Consider the following 9,519-nt stretch of genomic DNA (forward strand, 5'->3'; position numbering starts at 1 on the left):
GTACAATAATAACCGTTTAGTGTGATCACGTTTGTCCACGACTAGTTTGATAACATTAATCGAATGGCAACATTAAATGATGAGAAAATATATTCTCAAAACAGCAATGGAATTTGACTGATTTAATTAAAAATATCGAGAAACATATAAATAGGCTTTTTCACAGCATTTTATTTAGGAAAATGCAAAAAACTGGGTACTTACGTACTATGACGACTACCTTGGCAACATTTACCGATAAAAGTCTTTGTAGAGTCCAGATGGGTTAACTTCTATTTGAAATTCGAGTAGCAGGAAACTATATAGGAGAAGGGTTAAAGTATCCTTTATTAACTCTTTAAACTTTACAATGCGTCAACTCGACGCTAACAAACTTCGCCTCTGCTTGGGCGGTAACTGAAAATCACGTAATTAAACTAAAATTTGAAGATATTAACAAACGATTGATCTAGACTACAGGGCTCAGCGAGATCCTATAACTTAAACCCCCTCTGAAGCTAGTGGCAGCAGATAAATGCACTTAAGCCACTTGAACCAGCAACAAGCAAACGTACCTACGGCAGAGACGGCAGCTAAAGCCCAACTCTCTCTTTCTCCTACCGAAACTCGGCTTTTAACTACTTCCTTAGTAGAAAATATGCATTTCCTTCCGCGCGCTACAACGTTTAACTATTCTGGCAATGACAATGAGGGGAATGAAGGCTTACAGGAACGGTCTAAACTCAAACTTTAAATTGTTAGTTAAAATAAATATAAATTCCTACATCTTCATTGGCGTTTTTTGGTTTATGTTTATAAATGCTTTTAAAAATAAAAGCCCTAATTATAAAGGAACAAAAACTTAAAAAACCAAAAATCCCGAATATATATATACATATTATAAATAAACGTGTATATATATATATATTAACTATATACTAAGTACGAGTTAATATATATATATATATATATTAAGTATATACTAAATGCGAGTCAAAAAATTAAAATGATCTTACTTAAAACTGCTTAAAAGAAAACATTGATGTTAATGTTGAGGAAAATGGCGAGAAATAGCTTTCAAAATAACATCGAAAGGCGTTTCCTGTTTTTTTCTGGCAAAATAAATTCAGCTAAATAGGTATCCAACTGATGGCGGCTTGTTCCACGTTGTCGCTTGTTCATCCATTTTGTGAAAACCCACATCCTTTCAACGTGTTCAGTATGAGTCTGCGCAGATGGGTCAACAAAATTGTATCGATGACTCACCTTAAAATGTTCAAAACCGGCAGCAATGAGCTCCTCTGTTTGATAACCAGGCCACGAACCTGACATTATTGTTGAGCTTTCAGCAATATTATTTTGGATTTCATGCATTAATGTTGTTGCCTTCCGGTCTGGAACTCTGACTAGAAATGTTTCTTTTGTCACCGAAGACCCACTGTTGTGACCAGATACGACCTTGATTATTCGTTCGACGGGTAAAAAGGCTTTCGTCAATTTCGACAATCATTCCGGGTTCTCCAATTTTAATATTTCGATTATCCTGCAAATCCTCTAACTATTCCAATCAATAGCAGTCTTATCGGATAAATCCAACTGGTGTTTGCACCATTTAATGCATGACTGTTTATGTGCCTAAAAGAAATAAATCTTAAAGCTTTTAAAAATTCAATACGACTGTTTTCAAACCACGTATCATTCGGACACCAAACTTTTGCTGGCAATTTTTGACATTGCATCTCCAATAAAGACCTAAATTAAAAACTTCATATCATGGCCGTTTTTACAAATGCATTCTTTGGGTAAAATTCCAGCCTCTCTGAAAAATTCTATCGCTTCTTCATTTGAAGGAAGTTGGAAAATGTTGATATCTATTGGGAAAAAAGTAATCACAAAACGTTTCACGTGTTTAACCTAAACGTAATAATTCGTGTACATGTAGCAAAAAAAGGTGTGGTAATAGCAAGTGCGGAACTAGTGCGGGATAATACTCCTTATTTTAGCGGCATCTACAACACATGTTAGTTTTAACCTGTATAAATTACAAGGGTCGCGTTGCGTAAGTACCAAAAATTGTTTATGATGTCAGTATGTCTTTAATACTCAAGTTCATTTATGTATTGTTCATATTTCTAGAAATTAATTCACTGGAAGAGAACATGCAAATGAAAAAAATTTTAATTAGGCAAAAAATTCAATGTTAGTTTGACATAAATGTTTTCACTGGAATTTTTTAGGGCTCAGGATAATAAAATATTCGGCAGAATTTTTTTGCTTTCGTAGAGGGACTTGTATCTAATCATTAAAAAATCAAAGTGTTGTTAAAATTCTAAAACAAATTGGTACTTTTCCATTTTGCCGGCGCAAACCTCGCCAAGCAGACTATTGGCGACAACACAAAGTATACACATATAAAATTTTAATAATGCTTAAAATTAGGCCAAGCGGATTTTATGGACAACACAGAGTATGCACATAAAAAATGTTAACAAATGTTAGTTCTAAGAATTGTTTACTTATCTAAGGTTTGTCTATTTTTATGCAATTCTTATATATTAATTTGGTACTTTTCCGTTTTGCCGGCGCAAGCGATAAAGTCGCCAATAATGATACAACCGATGCTAAACGGAATATTTTCGCTGGTAACCTTTTACGCCTCATTTTGAAAACAAGTGGCAGCTTTTTCTTATCAGATTGATTGTTTCTTTCAATACTGACATATAATTACATAGAATTTTTATCAGATAGTTCAGTTTTATGTCTAAGGCCATTTTCGGTAATTAAGTCAATTAGGATGCAATCACAGCGCTTACCCGAAGCCGAAAATATAGAAAAGGAAAAATCAAGGGTTAAATTCATCAATTGTAATGAGAATGCATTAGCGAAGTAAAGCACTGCAGTTTTACATAATTTCTGAGTAAGCTATTCGTACGAATTGAAATATTTCTTGCATTTAAACTTGTTTTCCAAATTTAGATTTAACTTGAAATTAATGTAGATAATGGCTGAGAGCATTAGATTTTTGTAGAGTAGTTTACGTGAGATGAGATCGCTTGGGGTCACGTGATATGAACGGGCGAATCAGAATGTTGAACCATGAAAGCATAGTAAATTCTTAAATTGATGTCTTTTTAGAAATTTATTGTCTTTATTTATTGGCTTTTTACAAAATTTTAAGCGATATTAAAATGTTTATGCCTTCAAAAAAAGAATTCTTAGAACTAACATTTTTTAAAATATTTTTTATGTGTATACTGTATGTTGTCGCCAATAAATTCTGCTTGGCGAGATTTGCGCCGGCGAAACGGAAAAGTACCATTAATTTTTATCTTTTATCTTTATCTAAGAATTTGTTACTTTCTTTATTTGAAGGAAGCATATGGTAGGGTACGAACTGCGCGAAATTTGATCGAAGATCCTCCCCCCTTTTATCTAATAGACGAACTGCGCGACTTTTTCCTGTCCCCTCTTTCTAAGAACTTGAATTCCCAAGAAGATTGGGTGCTACAAAAAGTCCTTTATCGCTATTAAGGGGGCATTTTATTGAGACTGCAAGCCTCTATTTTCGTTTATCAATATTGTAAAAAATTGAACATCCAAAACAAATATTAATTTAATGTCTGGCGTGTGCATGAAATGAATTTCTTTTACACTCACTTTAAAGTTTCATTATGAGCCAGATCTTTTTTATTCTCTGTAAGAATTAAAAATTTTCCAAGTTGTAGATTTTAGTCGCTGATATACTATATGTTACCGTGAAAGACCGAAATTGGAGAATGTCGACTTTCACCGAAGAATATCAACATTCACCAAATACGTTGGTGAAAGACCGAATATTTCACTACATTCTTGTATATTCGGACCCTCACCGGTATATGTCGACAATCACTGATATGCTCTGGTGAAAGTCGAAAAGAGAGGTCATAAAGTGCCATAATAGTTTAAGTTGTTGCAATAAATAAGATTTGAATCACATAATTTAGTAAGTTTTTTATGACTGTTATTTTATTTTCTCATTTAGAACGTACTGTATAATTAAGTAAGTTTTTAACTTCTATTATTTTCCTTTCTCATTTTGAATGTATTGTGTGTTTTAGGTTCTCATGTTCTTAAGTTCTTATTTCAAGTCTCAAGTGCGTTTATTCGCGACTGAATTACGGAGAAGAAAATATAATATTGTTATATGTTTAACATTCACCATTAGTACATGGTGAATGTCGACATTGACCGATATAAGTCAGAAAAAAGAGTATTTGGAAAATATTTCGGACATACACCAAGAGACTATGTGAATGTTGACATTCACCGGTGAAAGTCGACATTCTCCAGATTTCGGTGTTTCACCGTAACATATATATATAGTTTTGAATAATAAAATTGATAGATTAATGACATACACAAAACTGATACATAATGAACCTATCAAATATCGGATTTGTAGCGCATTTTAAATAAGTTTGTTTTCTAGATAAATAATCTAGATAATTTGTTAATCTGTCTAGATTAACAAATCTTCTTAGATAGCAGATTGGTTTTAACTTTCAAATTTACCATTTTAGGTAAACAGTTCCAATTTAATTTAAACAATTCTCTTTATTAAATCTAAAAATTGAATTTCTTAAATGGTTCTAAATTCACACTAACAATTATTTCAATATATTGCCGTATTAAGCTTTCCATTTTTAGTTATTGAAGTTATTTTAAAGTTTTTTAACTTTCTTACAAAGTCCATATTTTAATACTAGAAACGTTTAAATATTTATTCTGTTTTTCCAGTTTCTCTACCTGATGTACTTTGGCATACATTTAATTTCTAATACACATTTAATTAATAAATTGATAATTATCAGCATCTGCAGAATTTTTACAATTAACAAACAAAAAAAATCGAACTCCCTTATATCTTGGGATTTTGAGATTCCTTTTTCACATATTGTTGCAATGTATTCAAGTTTTCATGTATGTAGAATCTATATATTTTGTATTGCATTTATGCCAATTTATATTTAAATGATAATTTTTACAAATTCTTGCATCATAACTCTAGTTAAGAGAAGATATTTCTAACACCTTGGTAAAGCTTAATCTTCAGCATGCAGCTTATTTTCTAACCTAGTTTCAGGCTGAATTATTTGTAAAATTAATTGTTTGAAATTATTTGTTAACAAAGATGGTCGCTAAATCACGCTAATAATATTTCTAACTGTTGTAATTTATAATGCAACAAGTTCATGTGATTTATAATAGAATTAATTTATAATTTTTTCAGCAGTATTGATATTAATAGCATATATTGATAATGTTATACATTTGGATTACAATGATTTAGATTGCGAATGCCTTCTTCGCTGATGCTTTTATGCTACATTCCTAATATTTCATAATGGCATATAGATAAATTTAACTCATTCACCAAACATGTAAATCTCTAATTCAGCCCACTTTTGTTCTTACGTATGCTGCATCTTCTATTTTCTTTAATATATTGTTCAGCCTAATTTCAAAATGGTTTATGATCAAGGGGAAAAGTCACTAAACTTATATCGGGAGTTTCTAATCCCAGAAATCCCCCAGCTCTTTCTTTTTTTTCTTTTCTTTTTTTTTTTTTTTTTTTTTTTGTACTTATTTACTGTATAACAATATATCGTAAAAATTTCAGTTCATGAAGCAAAGAAATTTTTTTTTTAAATTTATTCTTTAAAAATATCGAAAAAATTTTCACCTTTACCTTAGCATATCATTTTACAAATCCCTTTAATTAGAAAAAATAAGGAAAGAAATTAACTCGGATTCAATGATTGATACATCGGTTCAAATTATATGCAACCTTTCCAAAAGCATAGTGTTTATATGGTACCAATAAATTAAGGATTATTTTTCCATCTAATTTTCTTAACATGTTTATTCCAGAATTTTCTTTTCACACTGTAACGCTTAACTTTATGAGTTTTGTATAATCATTCAACTTCTTTAGCTATAGTAACTTTGCATACCTTCTGACAAGTAGTTATATTTTTAACCACTGTATTTTAATTCCTGTTGACTATCAGTATATTTTTCACTTGTTTCACAAATGCAAATATTTTTTTTTGTACGCAAATCTATGTAAAATAGTAACAAAACTTCAGTTATGCGAAGTTCCTGATCGATTGCTTGTTTTAGATTGAATAAAATTAAGCTTAATGTTACTGTTAAATAGCTTGTTTCTAATTAATTATATGCTCAGATATTTCCAAGTATTCTACACAAACTTTTGCATCCCAGTTTTCCGTTTTGGGTTAAAAAATTAAGCTTTTAATTATTGAGAGGCCTTATTGATTATATTACTTTGCAGTACTGTTTATCTAATTCTTTTCTACTAGCTAAATTTTAGAAAAAACTTCTTAGCATAATAATTTAAATTTATTTACAATTTATACGTCAGTGTTTCGAACGCATAGTAATGTTGTTAGAATAGATTTCATGCTAAACTTTTCTTAAATTTAACTATTAATTTATGCAAACATTTACATGATTACTTTAATTAACTAAAAATATATCTAGCACACTTTGATTCGGAATAACCTTTTGTACGCCAATGAACTGTACTAAATTTTCCAGTCTAGTTCAGATATCTTGACTATTATTGATGCAATTTATATAAAATATAATTGGTATGCTTTATAATTATTTAATTTATGATATTATTATAATACTCTTTGCTGTAATATTGTAGTTAATGAAAGATGTTTGTAATGCTATTATGTATGTTTACCAATACCTTTTATTTTCTTTATTAGCTCTCCCAGTTATTACTGTTGTTCAAGTAATTAGCCTGCTTGTAAGATATTCTTTACTTGTTCTTCTGATTGTTGATATGTAATTCTATTTCTTTATTTTTATTTTCCTCTTGGCTACAATTGGCTTCCAAAAGTTAAATTGTATCCCTGATCCCTGTAGGCAAAGGGAAAAAAAATTTTGATTCGCGCAATTGGAGCCCACCCAATTAAATATCGTTTAATTTTTTTTCAAATGGGTCCTTTGTTTGCCTTCTCAACATAAATTACGCGAGATAACTTTCCAGATGATGACGTGCCGTTCCCCTGTTTCTTATTTTGCCATTTGGCACTACACCACAGTCTTTCTATTTTTTGTGAGTGCGTTCCAGTTTCAGGATCGACAAAATTGTATTTATGGTTCACTTTGAAATCTTCGAAACTTTCCTCTTCCAGTTTTTCAGTGCAATATGATTTCCATAAAGTGGAATATATTATAGTTCCTCTTTTGATTTTTCTTTAACTGCTTCTAATATAATACTCTTGGATCGGTTTTGCTCCTTCACATGGAAATATTCATTTGTTTCACGGTAAAATCCGTCTCGCATTTTTTGGGGGTTGGGATTCATGAACATGCTTTCATCCACTTAGACGATCATACCAGGTTCTCCTATTTTCCGTTGTTGACGTTTAAGCAAAGAATCCATACAAACCTCGCGCATGTATTTATTCCATTCCACAACTGTTCTGTGACTGATTTCCAATTCTTTTCACACCACATAACTGAAGTTTATTCTTTGCTCCAACCATAAATAAACCTCAGACACTTCAAGAAACTCAGTGTCGATGACTCAAACTTATGTGCCTTTCCATATGCTTCCTTTTACTGTTACAAGTTGAAAAGTTGCAGCGCCATTGAATTTCCTCTACGATTACAATTTCATTTCATAATTATTATCATAAATAGCAATTTTAGGCAAAACGCTTTTCGCTTGAAAGAATCTGACAGATTCTTTTTCTGTTCTGGGTAAATCCAAAATTTTTCTTAGTTTTTCATCCATTTTTGAAGTATTAGAAAAAAGACGTGAATTTACGAATTCATTATCCTTTCATGGTATAACATCCTGATTGAATGCAAGAGTTATTTCAATTCGTACGAATTGTTTATTCAGAAATTATGTAAAATCGTAGTGCTTTTTTTCGCTAATGCATTTTCATTAAACCCTTGACTTTTCCTTTTCCATATTTTCGCCTTCGGATGAGCAGTGTGATTGCACCCTAATTGACTTAATAACCGCGAATGGTGTTAGAGCATGAAATTGAACTATCTGATAAAATTTCTATATAATTGTTGCCAGTATTGAAAGAAACGATCAATATGATAATGTTTGTCGTCAGAATGGACCGTTTTCTCGACATTTTTCGGGCACTTGCCAATTTTTATAATCTATTTGACTTTATTCCTTATTATTGCTTATTATTACCCTTATTATCATTTCCCTTATACTTAGTTAAAAAAATTATTCGAAAATATTTTGATCCTATTAACCGAATTGTTGATTCAAGTAAGCTATGTATTTTCCCAATTTTTGTATACAAACAGGCAGAACTTCAGAGATTCGATAATAGCGTCTGAATGACATATATTAACCGTGATCACACTAAGCGGAGTCTACTGTATTATTCAGTTCGCCCGCAGGAAGCATTTTACTTGAGTTTAACTTATAATATCTCCAATGTGATCTGCATAAACCCTTCGGCGTTCCCGTCAAAAATAGTCAGTTAAAAAGTTTTTATTTGCTTGTCACACTATTATATTAATAATTAATCTAGGCAACAGCATTTTTGCTGAATTAAAAAAAAAATGTTTAAAATACGGTGGTTACATTAAAATACTATTAGGACTACATGTCTTGATTTATTTTTGACGATAGTGTAGAAAACTTCTTCTCACCGTTCAGGCAGCGTTCAACATCGCAAACTGTGGACTGTCATTTTATACAATGTGTTCAGCTTTAGAACTACATGAACCACGTCGTAAGGAGGTTCTACATATTGTTATATGTGCTGTTTCTTGTTGGCGAATCTCATGGTTTGTATTTTCAGGCACATAAGTTGATGTATTCCAGTTTTTGATTACCTTTGTCACCTTTTGCAGGCAGTGCCATTAATTCTCTCACTACAGAAATTCGAAAATATTTCAGTCCTAAGCATACACCGTCACTCCTCATAGAGTAAATAGGTGTTTCTACATCTTGACACTCGAGAATAAAATACAATCTTCATCGTCGTAGAGAACAAGATGCGAATTGATAACTGTCATGTCAGCAAAATGTCAAAACTATGGGAAGCCCTGAATGTTAAAAAAATTACTTAACAGGAATTCCACAAGTGATATTGAAATTTATTTCACAAAATAGTTGGAAAACAAGGTTATAGCACTCTGCAAGTGGCATAACAGCAAGCAAATGCTGATATTGATGAAATGCTTCATATTATTCTGAAATTTCCACTACGCGCAAAGAATGGCATCCAATGCTAACTATTTATACATGTAAATGCGCAAAAAAACTACCAAATTACATTCTATTGAATTTTGAATAGGTATTGTTAGTGTTCGACCACTATCAGCGAAAGGTTTAAAACGAAGATAATAATTCAGAATCTGAGTTACAAAAGGGCTCTTATTGGATATTATTCGGAAAACATCCTTGACGGCTAGTTGAAGCCGAATGAGGCAGCAACAGCTGTCCTCCGAACTGTACTCGATAATTTCAATTAATTA

The sequence above is a fragment of the Stegodyphus dumicola genome, chromosome 10 (assembly GCF_044657685.1).
Source record: "Stegodyphus dumicola isolate Sdum_Otavi_A_Nest chromosome 10, ASM4465768v1".
NCBI classification, from domain to species: domain Eukaryota; kingdom Metazoa; phylum Arthropoda; class Arachnida; order Araneae; family Eresidae; genus Stegodyphus; species Stegodyphus dumicola.